A 15,279-nucleotide genomic window follows, 5' to 3' on the forward strand; every position below is an offset into this window, starting at 1 on the left:
ATCTTCTACTATATAGTTCGCATAAAACCGCTCTGAGTAAGTGTGAATATAGAAATGAATTGCGTCGCCATAGCAAATTGTATGACTACACCTGCTTGCAACAACTTGATAGCGGACTAGCAGTTTGGTGCGAATAGATTCGATGCTAATTATCGACATGAACAATATCTGTCATTATACCATAATAATGAGTATGTCTTTATTGTAATATTCTAAAGATAAAAGAAATAAATAATAATAAATCATAAATTATGTTTTTATGAGTAATAAATGTGACTTTAGAAAAAAATAATGATAGATTAGAATAGGGGCGTAAACACTGATTAATAATCAATACAAATTACATGTTTTCTTATCATTCTGTAGATAAAAACCTCATAAAATCATACTTTTAAGTCATGTACACTTAAGTTGTATTTAAAATAATGAAATAAAAAAACTAAGTTTTTCGCTCGTTGTCATGTGATCCCAAACATGTGATGACGCCAGTATCCATTAAGTATTAGAGATGTTAAAAAATAATCGATTGTTGTTTTATTCGATTATTATATTCTTATAATCGATTTTTACAGTAATATTAATAGATTTTTTATTAATCTATTCTATAAATTACACCGTTTTTGTTTGATCAACTTATACGTATGAAGTTAATTCGACCATTCATCCGTTGCATAGATACAAATTGTTTCTAAAAATAGAATTAAACACGTAATTTATATAATCGATTTATAAAAAATCGTTTAATATTACTGTAAAAATCGATTATAACAATAATAATGGATTGAAATGAAAATAGATTACTTTTTAACATCTCTACTAAGCATACTGACGTTTCGTTGTCAATAGTGTTCTAGTTGTAGGTAACTGTCGAACAGATGCGCTACGATCTGTCGGGTTGTCTGACGTCATCCGCACGCCATGACAGCTTATACGAGTTTCAGCGGTAAAATTCAAAATTAAAATAAATAGTGTAATTACGATTATATCAAAAATAAGGTTTTAAATGTATTCAATTTTTTATACGTTTCTGCAGATGAATTACTATCAATTAAAGTAGGTTTCTAAAAAATGTCTACACCCGTATTGATATAATCCATAGTATTTTGACATGTGTTTATATGTAGGTGAAGATGGTTAATAATAGGGGAGGCTGGGGACACTTGATCCTTACGGGAGACTAGATACACTGGGTTTACAGAGCTTCTGTGAACACTATATGGTTTTAGTGTGGCAACATTGGTTGTCTATGATACGTTATAACCATGTTATACTTTCTAAAGTGGCTCCTCTTGTCCAATTTGATATTTAAGCAGATGGCGGATGATTAAGTGTTTCGTGTCGCAGGAAAATATTTTTCGTAGGTTTTCATTTTGATTAAATAATTGGTTAGTAAAATTATTTTGGGTAAGTATCACTTTTAAACTATTCATTATCTATGTTTTTAAACGTCTGTTTCATAGAATAGGGTTAATAGTAGTAGATTTTTTCACAATATCTTTTTATAACCACAGTATAGCTAGGGTACACATGGTACATGAAATGATAAAACCTTTACAATTTATATATATAGGTTTTAATTAGCAAAATTTAAACTACTATTATATACTTGACAAATGACATTAATGTTTTCTTTTACTTGTCTATACTGTCTATGTATAATAAAGAAGGTCTATAACATTCTCCCTCACTAAAAAATGTAATCATCTAAAAATTTTGGCGTTTTATGTTCTCCGCTAGACCTTCGCAGAACCGGTGATTCCGTCACTGTGGTACTAGCTTCTACGCTAGGAGAAGATACTGTTTCCGATCGGAGTTCGTCTGTTTCTGACCGGGTGTTAGATGACGGTCCGAGAGCTCTGATATACTTGTGCCTTCACTAGGATAAGAAAGTGTTGCTAATCGGAGTTCTCCTCTTCCGTCGCCTAAAGGAGCTAAGTGACGATTTGAAACAGTAGTTTCTCGCCCGTCAGGAAGTCTTACATATGAAAAATCTGGATTAGAGTAAAGTAATTCTGCTTCTTCTACGATAGGCTGATATTTGCTTGAGCGATTGAATTTTTTTATTAAAACTTGTCCAGAATTAGTAAGCCATGTTGGCATAGAGGAACCATTCGAAGATCTTCGTGGATGAAGGAACATTCTTTCATGTGGCGTGCAATTAGTGGCTGTGCATAACAAAAAGCGAATTGAATGCAGCGCTTGGGGTAAAACCTGTTCCCAATTTTCTATAGGAAGATTTTTAGTTTTCAGTGCCAAAAGTATTGTCCTCCAAAGTGTAGAATTCAATTTTTCTACTTGTCCGTTACCTTGAGGGTTATAGGCAGTAGTCCGACTAGTAGCTATTCCTCTAGAATGTACGAAAATGAACGCTGTGCCACGATCCGAATGCACATATGAAGGCATACCAAAAATCATAAATAAATTGTTCAGATGTTTAATAACAGTTTTTGAGCTTACATCTGAGCAAGGAAATGAGAATGGGAAGCGTGAAAACTCGTCTATGACAGTAAATCTATTATGATTATTTGTCGGAACTGGTCCTTTGAAATCTACACTCAGTCGTTCAAAGGGTATAGTCGCTTTGATAATAAGATTTTTCTGATCATGATCATTTCTGTGAAAAAATCTAGGCTTTACTTCCGAGCAACACCTACAAGAGCTTGTCATATTTCTAACTTCTTGAATAGAATAAGGTAGATTTTTAGAACGAACCCAATGGTACATTCTAGTCACTCCTGGGTGACATAAAGCTTCATGAAGCGAAAAAAGTTTAGTTTCACGCGACTCCATCGTAGCGCAAATACGTGACAGTGCATCAGCCGCATGGTTTTCTTATCCAGGTCTATATATGATGTCATATGTATAAGAAGAAAGTTCTAAACGCCACCGCTGAATCTTTTCATTTTTGATTTTGCTGGAATGTTTATTATCGAACATAAAAGATACAGATCGTTGATCTGTCACCAAATAAAATGGTTTACCAATCAAAAATTGTCGCCATTTCCTTACAGGTTCGACTATTGCATATGCTTCTTTCTCGATTGCGGAATGATTTTGTTCGCTAGGGTTTAATGTTCTTGAAAAAAATGCTACAGGTCTGGAGTCCTGTGTCAATACAGCTGCAATAGAGTGATCTGATGCATCGGTTTCGACAATAAATGGAATTTTGTCATTGATAGCATGAATTGAGGATTTTGCAATGTCATTTTTCAGTCCCTCAAAACAAGTTATTTGCTCGTCAGACAATGGAAAAATTGTCGTTTTGGCGAGTAAATGAACACGATCAGAAAAATTAGGTATCCATTTGGAATAATGAGCGAACATGCCCAGTGTTCTCCTAAGCGACGGCAAGTCGCGTGGTGGAGGCAAATTGATAAGTGATGATTTGTAATGGTATAGCCAAGAATATTAATGGACTCCTGAGCGAATTTACATTTTTGAAGGCTTAGTGTGAGACCATACTTTTTAACTGTGGACATGAAGTGTTCTAAATTTTTATCATGCTCTTCATGAGTACGACCACAGACAGTTATGTCGTCAAGGTAAGCATAAGTATTTTGGAGTTTTTCTTTTCTAATAATCCAATCAATTGTTCGTTGAAAACTTGACACGCCATTAGTAACCCCAAAAGGAATACGTCGAAATTGATACAAATTTCCCAGTGCTTCAAAAGCAGTATATCTCTTTTCTTCTGGTAGTATAGGCACCTGATGATAGGCGCTCTAGAGATCAATAATACTAAAAATGTTATTCTTTGCTACTTTAGATACTAAGTCTTCGATATTCGGAAGCGGATATGCATCTAGCTGGGTGTACCGATTTATTGTTTGTGAATAATCGCTAACTAATCTTTTCCTGTGAGTCTCATTTCTTGTTATGAGAACCTGAGCTCTCCACGGTGATTTACTTTCCTCTATTACACCTTCAGACAAAAGACGTTAAATTTCCTCTTTGATGAATATTTTATCCTCGTCACTGTATCTACGCGATTTTATAGCGACGGGCTTACTACATTCTGGAGAAACATTCGCAAAAAGAGGTACAGCGGGTACGGGCGCCTCAGCTACGTTACATACATGCAGTGGATTCTTAGGACCACCGAATGAAAAATGTAATGAAGAATGTTCTTCAAGAATATCATGACCAATAATCATATCAGCACATAGATTTTTGACAATGAGAAGTTTTGCTTTTTCATAGATATGTTTTCCGATAGTAATGGTTTGGACTGTCTGACCTTCCACTAGAGTAGTGTGTGTAAGTTAGGCCATAGATATCATTTGGTTGCACGGATTTTTTTTTAATTTGCAAAGATTGAAGAAAGAGTGATTTATAAAGCTTACTGAACTACCAGTATCTAAAAGCGCTTCTGCCCTTATTCCGCGGATATATACAGGTACTGTTGCTTTGCGTAAAGACAATGGTGATTGTAATGTTTGTAAGAACCTCAAGGGCTATTTAACATGCACTGGTTCACCACTACACCAGCTCCGAGCAGGGCTGCACGTCCGATCCGTATCTCGTACGTCACCAGACTGACTTTGACAGCTACCCTCTCTACTGGCATACGTGAGACAATGTTCATATATATCTATTTAATAGATACATACACTACAGTGATGCTGCTATGATACATGCTGTAGAGTCTTGATTATTATCAGTAATAGCGGAAGTTACTTTTCTTGTAATAGATGGCTTAGAACTTCTACATACGGGTGCAATATGCCCTTTATTATTACATAACTGACAGACCTCTTCTGCTGCTGGACAATTTTTGCGCGAATGTACCCGTCCTCCGCAAAAGAAGCATTTTCGTCTTTGAGAATAAATAACAGCAACATTATTTTCAGGTTGTGAAGCTTCTTGTTTTGTTTCGAACAAGTTCGTTTCATTTTGTACAGCGTTCACAGATATACCATTGTTAAAGCTTTGCGAGTTAATTTCGGCTGTTTCTAAAGATAACGCTAGATTATAAGCTTGGTCAAGCGTTAGAGTCAAATTTTCAAGGAGTCTCTGCCTTATTCTATTCGAAGATATTCCAGATATGAATGCATCTCGTATATATTCTCTTTTATAAGATTCCGCGTCGACAGAAATAAATTCGCAGTCTTAGAGAGTTGTTTCAATGCTTGCAAATAAGTATCCATGTTTTCGTCACAGCGTTGTTTTCTAGTAGCAAGCGCATGTCTGGCAAAAATTACGTTTTTCGGTTTCACGTAAAGTTTTTCTAGTACGTAGTAAGCGATCGCTTCATCGTAACTTTCGACTAGGGTTGTTGCGAATATCAGTATCAGCATCAGCATCCGCTGATTATCAGCTTTCTTTTAAATATCAGCATCAGCATCCGCATCCGCAACAAAAGATGCTGATATTTAATGCTGATATTGAAATTGTAACCGGTTCGTTGAAGGCGGGACCGAGCTTAAATCACGTGGAGTTTTAGCCAATCCCAGAAGTTTATAAACACAAGTTGTCATCAAACAATCATTCGATTGTATTGACAACGTAATTTGGTCAGACATCAATAACTTTCGATCTGTAAACAGCGTGTTCAATATGAGCGCCGGCTTCGGAGATATGTGCTGAGCCAAAATTTCTTTCAGTTGATTTCTGCTTTGTAGTGACATGGAAGTCGATTGTATTTTTTAATTAATTTTTTTTCACCTTTTTTAGTGATGACATACTAAAAATCTTACAAATGCACTAGTCGCCCTTACTATTTTTTAAAGTTCCCCTCGATATCTCTGGTCTGCCATCATTAGACCCTTATTTTCTTAAAATGGAACTACTTTGGAAATATCTTTTTTTCCAACAAAATAAAAATCATCCAGTTTGGTTCATAAACGACGAAGTTATCCGCGAACAAATATAAAAAAGACATATATACGGTAGAATTGAGAAACCGCCTCATTTTGGGAAGTTGGTAAAAAAAGACTATTCTCGTAAGGGACGTACAAATACCTCAGTATAAAGTATATTTATATTTAGTATTTTTAAATATCAGCATCAGCTGATATTAATCTGAAAAAATCAGCATCAGCATCAGCATCCGCTGATCTAGTGAAAACCTGCATCAGCAACAACCCTGCATTCGACATCACTTATGTAAGTATATATGTTGGGAGATATATGATTAATCAAGAGTTGATGCTTAATTTTCTTCAAATCTAATTTCGCAGAAGTCTGGGGTTTTTCTGTTACTTCGATAACGACAAAGCTTTCAAATGTTTTTCGCCAATGTTCCCAAGCTTTATTTGCTGAACTACTACTTGGATCGACGTCGAACCTTTCAGGTCTCAGAAAATTATTCATGAAATGATAAAACCTTTACAATTAATATATAGGTTTTAATTAGCAAAATTTTAACTACTATTATATACTTGACAAATGACATTAATGTTTTCTTTTACTTGTCTATACTGTCTATGTATAATAAAGAAGGTCTATAACAGTAACTTTCTTATGGGAGATATAATCCACTAATGTTTATTTTTTAATAATTTCAGGATTCAATATGCCTAGAGTATATAAAACAATAAAAGGTGCCAGAAAAAAATATCAACCATAAGATTCTGTGATAATAGGAACATTAAGTAATGTTAGCTGAAAACATAGGTACTCGTATATGTGATTTATCAAAACAGTGGATATGTTGTTGTTGTTTCTACTTTACCTTCTAAGCAAATAAATTAATGATAAATTCATTTTTACATATTTATTTCTTTCATTTTGGTATCATGAAAATATAGGAGACTTATTTCCCTCAGAATCAAGTGTTCCAGAAGGAGGGATCAAGTCAGACATATATATGGGACACATGATATCATTCCCTATACGAAGTTTTCGTGGGCTGGTTACAAAATTTATATAGGTACAGATATCATTAGCTTTTATACTTAGTATAGTCAATGAAATTTCACGTATTTCAGTACCCATATATCTAAAATCGGATCAATATTTACCAAATAGTGGTCAAAAAACAAAAGGGGGGATGAAGTGTCCCCAGTCTTCCATGTAAATCAATTTCTTTATTTTATTATTTATTTTTTCATTTAATATTTCTGAATTATGTATTTTATGATTATATGTCACATTTCACAGACTCATTAGTACTAAAAATATTGCTTTGGTATGCACGAGGCGTTCAAGTTCTTTGGTATATTAGGTGTTTAATAAAACATCCATAGTTACTAACTAAATATTTATTTAGCATTTAAAATATACTTTGATAGCGTAGCACCTAATTTGAAAAGTATAAAATATGTTATTACTACGTAAACTGTAATTATATATTGAAAAGGTTCTTGGTTTCCACTATTTTATACGGCAATGCAATATACCTTTGTACTATCTCTCTATTGGGCAACAGTTCTGCCCAAAATTATTGATCATTGGTATCATTCTAAGCTCTAAGGGAGAAGTATTTGAATAAAATTGCATAATCATATTAAAGTTAAATGAAAACCTCAGTACCCGGGTCAAGACATTTTTATACACATAACTTGGCTAATTCAGGCCTTTTACAAGAAAAGATAAAAAATTATCATAAAATAATTATAATTTAGGCCTTATTTTGTCCATCACTGATTTAATTCTTCGCAAAGTATAAGATATATTTTTGTATACAAATAACAAGTCATCGAAATAATTAAGTACACTAACTATTTTGATATGTGCTGTTACGATTTATATAACAATAATATACTTTTCTTATGAACGAATACATCGAAATTAGCACTAGAATTATTGCGATCGACACCTTAACTTTAATTAATATTTATGAAGCCGTAACATTATACTATATTTTATTTAATTAAGGCTCTTTTCAGCACGCTCCAATGTTGGAGATATACCCAGAGAGTCGCGATAATATGCCATAAGCCCGCAGAACCAAACAAACTTATTGCTAACATTTTAATAAGATAGAATTAACTAAATAAGTATGAAGTTTAATTTATGGTTAGTGGCCTCTGCGGTTCGTGGACATATGTAATTAATCCCAGATAAGATTTAAGTCTTACCCAAGCTCAGTCATAGCTTGGCGTTGCTATCTCTTAGGACTAAGTTACAATGACTCGTAAAATTGTCTGTAATTAATTACATTAATCATTATATTTCAAATTAGAACAAAGCTGCTCAAAGTTAAGTACAAATAAATATTGAGAACTTGCAATGTGAGTCAAATTACCGCGACCCTACTTTAAAATTGTGTTAATCGGTACATCTTAGGTTTAAAATAAAAGAAAATATGCTTTAAAATAGAATTAAGAAGTGATATTTTTGTGATAGTTTTGTAAATTGTGGAAAAAAAGCAAATTTGCTCATTGTTATTACGTGTGTATAGAACAATTTAAGCTAATTTTATTGTTTTTAAATGTTTACATAGAAAAGCATCAACACCATTTAAGATAAACACAAATTCATATATCTAGGTAACACATGAATGAATAAACGAATAAAATTTCTTCAGTTTATCAAAATGCGTTTTTACACAATAATTAATAATGAAGGCAAAAAAAGCCATGACGACAAATTTTTGTCTGTATTTTTAATGCTTCCATCATTCTTGACATATATTAAAAGTATACAATCTTGGAATAAATATGTCAATCACAGAAGCAACTTTCACTTATTAACAATGCATACCTATATATATCCTTTACCGACAACATTGACAAAACGGCCAATCTGACAATAAAATAACACGCACTTGATAAATATATCATAAAAAAAATTCACCTCACACTTTATTGTTTGCTCGATATTAAATAGATCTTTATAATTTGTGTATCTATGTTTCGCGTTCTATTTACGTAATCAGAGGTAAGGAGAATAATCTCTTATGGGGGATCTGTTGAAAGAATTTGTAGCTGTAAGCAAAGTAAATAACTGTTCTAAACTCTCCAAAATAGCACTATTGTAGCAAAAAGGCACGAACAGAACTTAGCAATAGTAGGCAGCAGTATACAGATTCTCAACTATCTATGAAGCTCATATAAATTTCGTAAATATATTTTTCTTTTTTTTAATTTAACGACTTTCGACAGAATTTTTTGGATATATAGAACGTTTCTCCTTACCTCTCTATACTACATAGTTCTATTTCTAGCTAATATTTTGTCATTTTTTTTGTTTATGAGATATTTATCTTTATGGTGCTACCATCTATACTTTGGATGATTCTTTGGTTGTATTATTAATGACTATTTTATGTATATATATATATAGCACCTCTACAGCATTCAAGTACATACAATATATTCGCCTAATCAGATCGTTATAATTATTGTTAGTTTACTTAACACACACATTTTATTTGTTTCTTTCAAAGATTCATATGAAGTTTGTTAAATATTCAAAGATGAGATTACTTAATCTAGGGGGACACAATATATGTATATATTTTAAATTATTACCTTTGAATACAATATATACCAATACAACAACACAATATATACAATAATTATATTTAAATTACTAAAGAAAATACATTCATAATATTTTGGAATTATATACATAAATATAATACATTTTATTACTAGCCAATGAAATATTACTTAAATAAATATTATATATTTATAACAATAAAATTATGTGAAATTAATACCACATCATTATAAATCAGTCTCCAAATTAAGAATTTTGAACAAGTTCCGAGATCACTCAATGTTTTAAAATTTTAAGCATAAAACCCGTATAAACATTTATAATTATATTATATGGACATAATAAATAAGTCCTTTGTAAATTGGACGGTACTCGGTGAATTCTGTTTTTATTTTATGAAATAACTAATCTTAGGTATGACCGACCGAAAAATGCCTCGACTAGGTCTAACACAAGGGCAATTAATTTATGTGTGTTCAAAAGGACACATTAGTTGATAAAGGAGAATGCCCATTCTTGGTACTGATTTTTCTCATGCGTCAAAATGAAAGTAATATTAAAATTATTTTTTGATTTTTTTACATAATTTGTCGATCAGAATAGTTTCTTTGAACAGGGGATTCCATGTAAGATAAAATAAGACGAAATATTGATTGTTGTTCTTAAAAATTAAAATGGCGGAATTGTTTACTCGGAATTCAATAAGATCTATTAGTGTTTTGACTAATGATTTTTCTCATGCATCAAAATGAAAGTAATATTAAAATTATTTTTTGATTTTCTTACATAGTTTGTCGATCAGAATAGTTTCTTTGAACAACCCCCTTGTTCAAAGAAATAAGACGTTCCATTTAGGATAAAATAAGACGAAATGTTGATTGTTGTTCTTAAAAATTAAAATGGCGGTATTTTATACTCGGAATTCATTATTTTAGGTTTTTAGGATTATTTTAGGATTTTTTACCTACTACCTTTAAAAGTAAATGGAATATGTTAATCGAACTACATTATAGGTACCTACTATAAGTTAAAACCGACCATCAATCTGTCGTCGGATATTTTCGATTTTGAAGTTATGAAACATTTCGGTAAATAACTTCAGAACCCGGGTGCTGATTTAAAAATAATTATTGGTGGTAGTATCTGGTTAATTATACATCGTCCACAACAAGTTTCAATTTGATGCAACTCTGGACGGCGGTCCATACTTTCATGGGCATTGTCCTTTTTCATTATTGCCTGGGTCTTGCTAACTTCATCGTTTTTAATCATTCAAGATTAATATTTAATAGAAAATAAAATTTAAATCTATCGAGTTGAACATTTCAAATAATCAGTAGCAATAAATATAAAGGCCCAATTTTGGGAATAGCCGAACTTATACTACCAGATTATTTTATTTTATAATTTTTAAGTATTGTGTAAAGCAGGCATAAATACTGCTTTCTAGTTATATAATTATTTTTATTTGTTAGTAGTCCCCCATTCATACCGACCTACACAAATATATCTGGAAAAGCTCCACGTCTAATTCAATTTATATTCGCGCCATCTACTTAACTATTGGTTTCCATAATTATTCGTTGCTGTTAAAGTATACTTTTATTTATGATTCCGCAAGAGGTCACAAATTATTGCCATAGTGTCCATCACCTCGCGTTACTGTAACCTATTTGTTTGTATTTATTTCTATGATCAATATATATACCAAGGGTGGCTAAATGTAATTAGAAATTAGATGTCCCTTTACTAATCAGACCCTGCGCGATCTGTTAGTTGCAAATTTATGTTGATCTGTTATCCAGTCGAATTTTTCTTTTCCTTACCGAGATCGACAGATTGGCCACCCCCGGTCTACACATTCCTGCCAATAATGTCAATAACATCATTAGATTAGTAAATTTCACTATTTTTAGTGGTTCATTCCGGAAATCCCCACCGACAAATCCCTACCAGTGGGGATTGTTATTTTTTTTTGCCAAAAATCCCCACTAATAAAACTAACTCAGCTTAGTGGGGATTTCTGGAAAAAGAACTAACAATCCCCACCAGATTTTATAGTTTCAAAATTAATAAAAAAAACGTTAATCGTTTAATTAGATTTTTAAGTAATCAAGTCAATATTATAATCAACTTTTATTATAAATTGTTTACATTAAAACGAAATTTTTTGACCTATTTTGGTGTTTTTTTCCAATTCTATTGCAGTAAATCAATTTTTAAAAAGTATGGAATTAATCTCTATTAAATTATCTCGACAATAGTATGCAAAATATCTTGATTCCGTGAACTATCAAGGCTATAATAACAAAAATAGCCGCCAAAATGAAGCGAAAAAAATTTTTCGATCGTAAAGCACTCTCTGATGCTTCGCATCATGAGTCGTGCAATAAACAAAAATATTTACAACAATTAACTGGATAAAAAATATTTCAACATTTAACATCGTCGTCAGCCAACCTTCTAAAATGTTTGTGGTTCTATGCCTCTCTCCGTAAACACATACTACTTTAATGAAATCGTCTTTTATTAACAGACTTCCAAAAAGGAGGAGGTTACTCAATTCGACAGTATATATTTTTTATTTTTTTTATGTTTGTTCGGCGACTCTTTCACGATGCCGCGACCGATCGACATGATTCATACACCATTGTATGCGGCCAGTTTCACAGGGGGTCCCATTTTGCCGTTTTCCCGGAAAATTGAAAAAAAAACCAGATTTCATATAAACTTCAATAAGTCGAGTATTTCTTAACCAATTTCAATTTTCTTTTTTTTCATATGAAAGGGTGTTTCGTTGCCGTACTTTCCTACCTTAACATTAGTATGCTCTGATGATTAGAACTTAAGTTATGGGATGGAAATCATCATCACTACCCCTGCTTTACATGCATACGGATTGGACCCACCCGTTCGCAGGACGCTACCGCGCCCTTCTCGCTTAGTTTTACATTGTCTTATATGTTCCAACCTAACCTAACCAATTCAATACGAAACACTATAGGCGAGGCTATATCAGATACTATATCATTGGCTAGGTTAAGTAGGAACAGAAAAGTAAATAAATCAAACTAGGTGGTAAATCTCTGCGAGTAGGTCGGTCCAATTTACCTTTATTCGATAGTTAAGAAAAACTACAAACTATTCATTAATCATATTTTATATTTGTAAGAAGTAATTGTCAAGTTACTGTGGTTTAGGCCAGCAGTGTCCCTGAGTCAGTAGAATTGAAGACTTGAAGGTCAAAGTTATCGGGGTTAAGACCTTGAAGGTCAAAATTTTCATCCTATGTGTCTGCTTAGTGACGTTAATACATATATGAAAGCACAAAATGGCTAACTCCTATGGTTTAGCTTGGAAGCACACCAGCATTATCAGTGAAAGAGTTGAAGGTCATTTTTTTCATTACATGTACCTGCTTAGGACCTGTAAAATATGTGTGAGAGCACTAAATGGCTTATTCATGTGGTTTAGGCTGGAGGTACCTCTGCATCATCAGATCTAAGGCGTTGAAGGTTAAATTTTTCATCATATATCTCTGTCTAGCAACTTCATTACAACAAATGTCTAATCTATATACTTTACATGGGAGGCACCTCTGCATCATCAGAATTGAAGAATTAAAGGTCATATCTTCCATCATATGTCTCTACTCAAAGGCCTTATCATATATTCGTAAGCTCCAAATGCCTAAATTGTATGCTTGAGGCAGGAGGCACTTCTGCATTAACAGGGTTGAAGAGTTGAAGGTCGAATTTTCCATCATATCATGTTAATCTAGATACTCAATGTTCATTTTAAGTTTCATGAGAATTGAGTGGGCAGAAGGTAAGTTGTCATAAAATATGTAAAAAGCAGGGGTAGTGATGATGATTTCCACTCCATAATTTAAGTTCTAATCACCAGAGCATACTAATGTTAAGGTAGGAAAGTACGGCAACGAAACACCCTTTCATATGAAAAAAAAGAAAATTGAAATTGGTTAAGAAATACTCGACTTATTGAAGTTTATATGAAATCTGGTTTTTTTTTCAATTTTCCGGGATAACCGGCAAAATGGGACCCCCTGTGAAACTGGCCGCATACAATGGTGTATGAATCATGTCGATCGGTCGCGGCATCGTGAAAGAGTCGCCGAACAAACATAAAAAAAATAAAAAATATATACTGTCGAATTGAGTAACCTCCTCCTTTTTGGAAGTCTGTTAATAAAAGACGATTTCATTAAAGTAGTATGTGTTTACGGAGAGAGGCATAGAACCACAAACATTTTAGAAGGTTGGCTGACGACGATGTTAAATGTTGAAATATTTTTTATCCAGTTAATCGTTGTAAATATTTTTGGTTATCGTTTCAATGTAAACAATTTTATAATAAAAGTTGATTATAATATTGACATGATTACTTAAACATCTAATTAAACGATTAACGATTTTTTTTTAAATTTTGATGCTATAAAACCTGGTGGGGATTGTTAGTTATTTTTCCAGAAATCCCCACTAAGCTGAGTTAGTTTTATTAGTGGGGATTTTTGGCAAAAAAAATAACAATCCCCTCTGGTAGGGATTTGTCGGTGGGGATTTCCGGAATAAACCTTTTTAGTATCGATATTTAAAAAAATATAAAGTATATAGGGTAGAATAAAAATTATATATTGATACCCTCAAATCTTTATACTTTTTTCAAAAAAGATAGCTGTCATCGTTAGGTATACTTATATCTATTTATTTCTGTGCAACACTGCCTACATCTCAAAATGGCACAGCCGTCTTTTTCATTTTATATATCAGATATCATATCTTTATAATGCAATATGTTAAAAAAATACATATATGAATGATAATAATTACATAACTATAGTAATGATAATAACAAGCTTCTGTGCGGTACATTCTAAAGTCAACTATTATTTTGTTTATGTATTTTTGTGTTCGAACAACCTTACTTAATACATGTATAACAAATGAAACGTTTAAAGGTAAACACAATTATAAAGTTGCTATTCCACGCATCAAAACTAATACGAGCGACAGTCCGCGGCTGCGACCATCCGGTGGCGATCTCTGGCGATGGCATGATGACAATTGTTTCTATAACGTAGGTACATGTCTACTGATTACAAAAATCGTATTATTTTGGCAATACATTTAATATTAACGAAAATAAAAGCATTTTGATTTTGATGCCAATTTTAAATTAATGGCGGTGTCATGGCGTCCACTACGACATCCCATAGCGTTTCAAGCAAAAAGTTCAAGCAATACCGTGACACCACAGAAAAATAACGTTAGTTTTCCCGAATAGCGTTTCAGGTAACTGCATTATTTTATACTTTTATCGAAAATATGATAAATCTTAAAGTTTATATTAAAACTGGGTATTTTTTGAGAATGCATTTTTTTTATTTAAATAATTTATTATTTGATTTTTTAATACTGTCATTGTGTCCTTTAGCAGCCGTCAGCGTGGGCTATCGCTCGTGAATTAGCACCCTAAGGCGTCCCTTTAACTAACATTTTCTTCTTTTTATTTATGAATTCAGTAAGGCAGACCTTGCTGACTTACGTAATAAATAAGTACCGTCAATATTACAGCTATAAAACAGAACTGGAACCACTGAGTTGTAAGTATCATCTTAAATGTATGAAGTAACAAATAATAAACAAATAAACAAAAACTAACGATCATCCATGTAGTCAAATGCTAATACATAAAAACATTGGCCGTAATGTAACATAAACAAAACTTTTCCTAAGTTATATTTTAAGTACGTCCCTATTATAATAATATCTGATATACAAAATTTACCCAGATATTGTAAAACTGATCTTAAGCTATAAGGCAATCACAAATGGCACTTTGATAAAGCGAATGTACATATAAAACAACACA

Source organism: Epargyreus clarus, unplaced genomic scaffold, assembly GCF_041222505.1.
Source record: "Epargyreus clarus isolate Ecla_fem2 unplaced genomic scaffold, WU_Ecla_fem_2.2 ptg000007l, whole genome shotgun sequence".
Classification (NCBI taxonomy): Eukaryota; Metazoa; Arthropoda; class Insecta; order Lepidoptera; family Hesperiidae; genus Epargyreus; species Epargyreus clarus.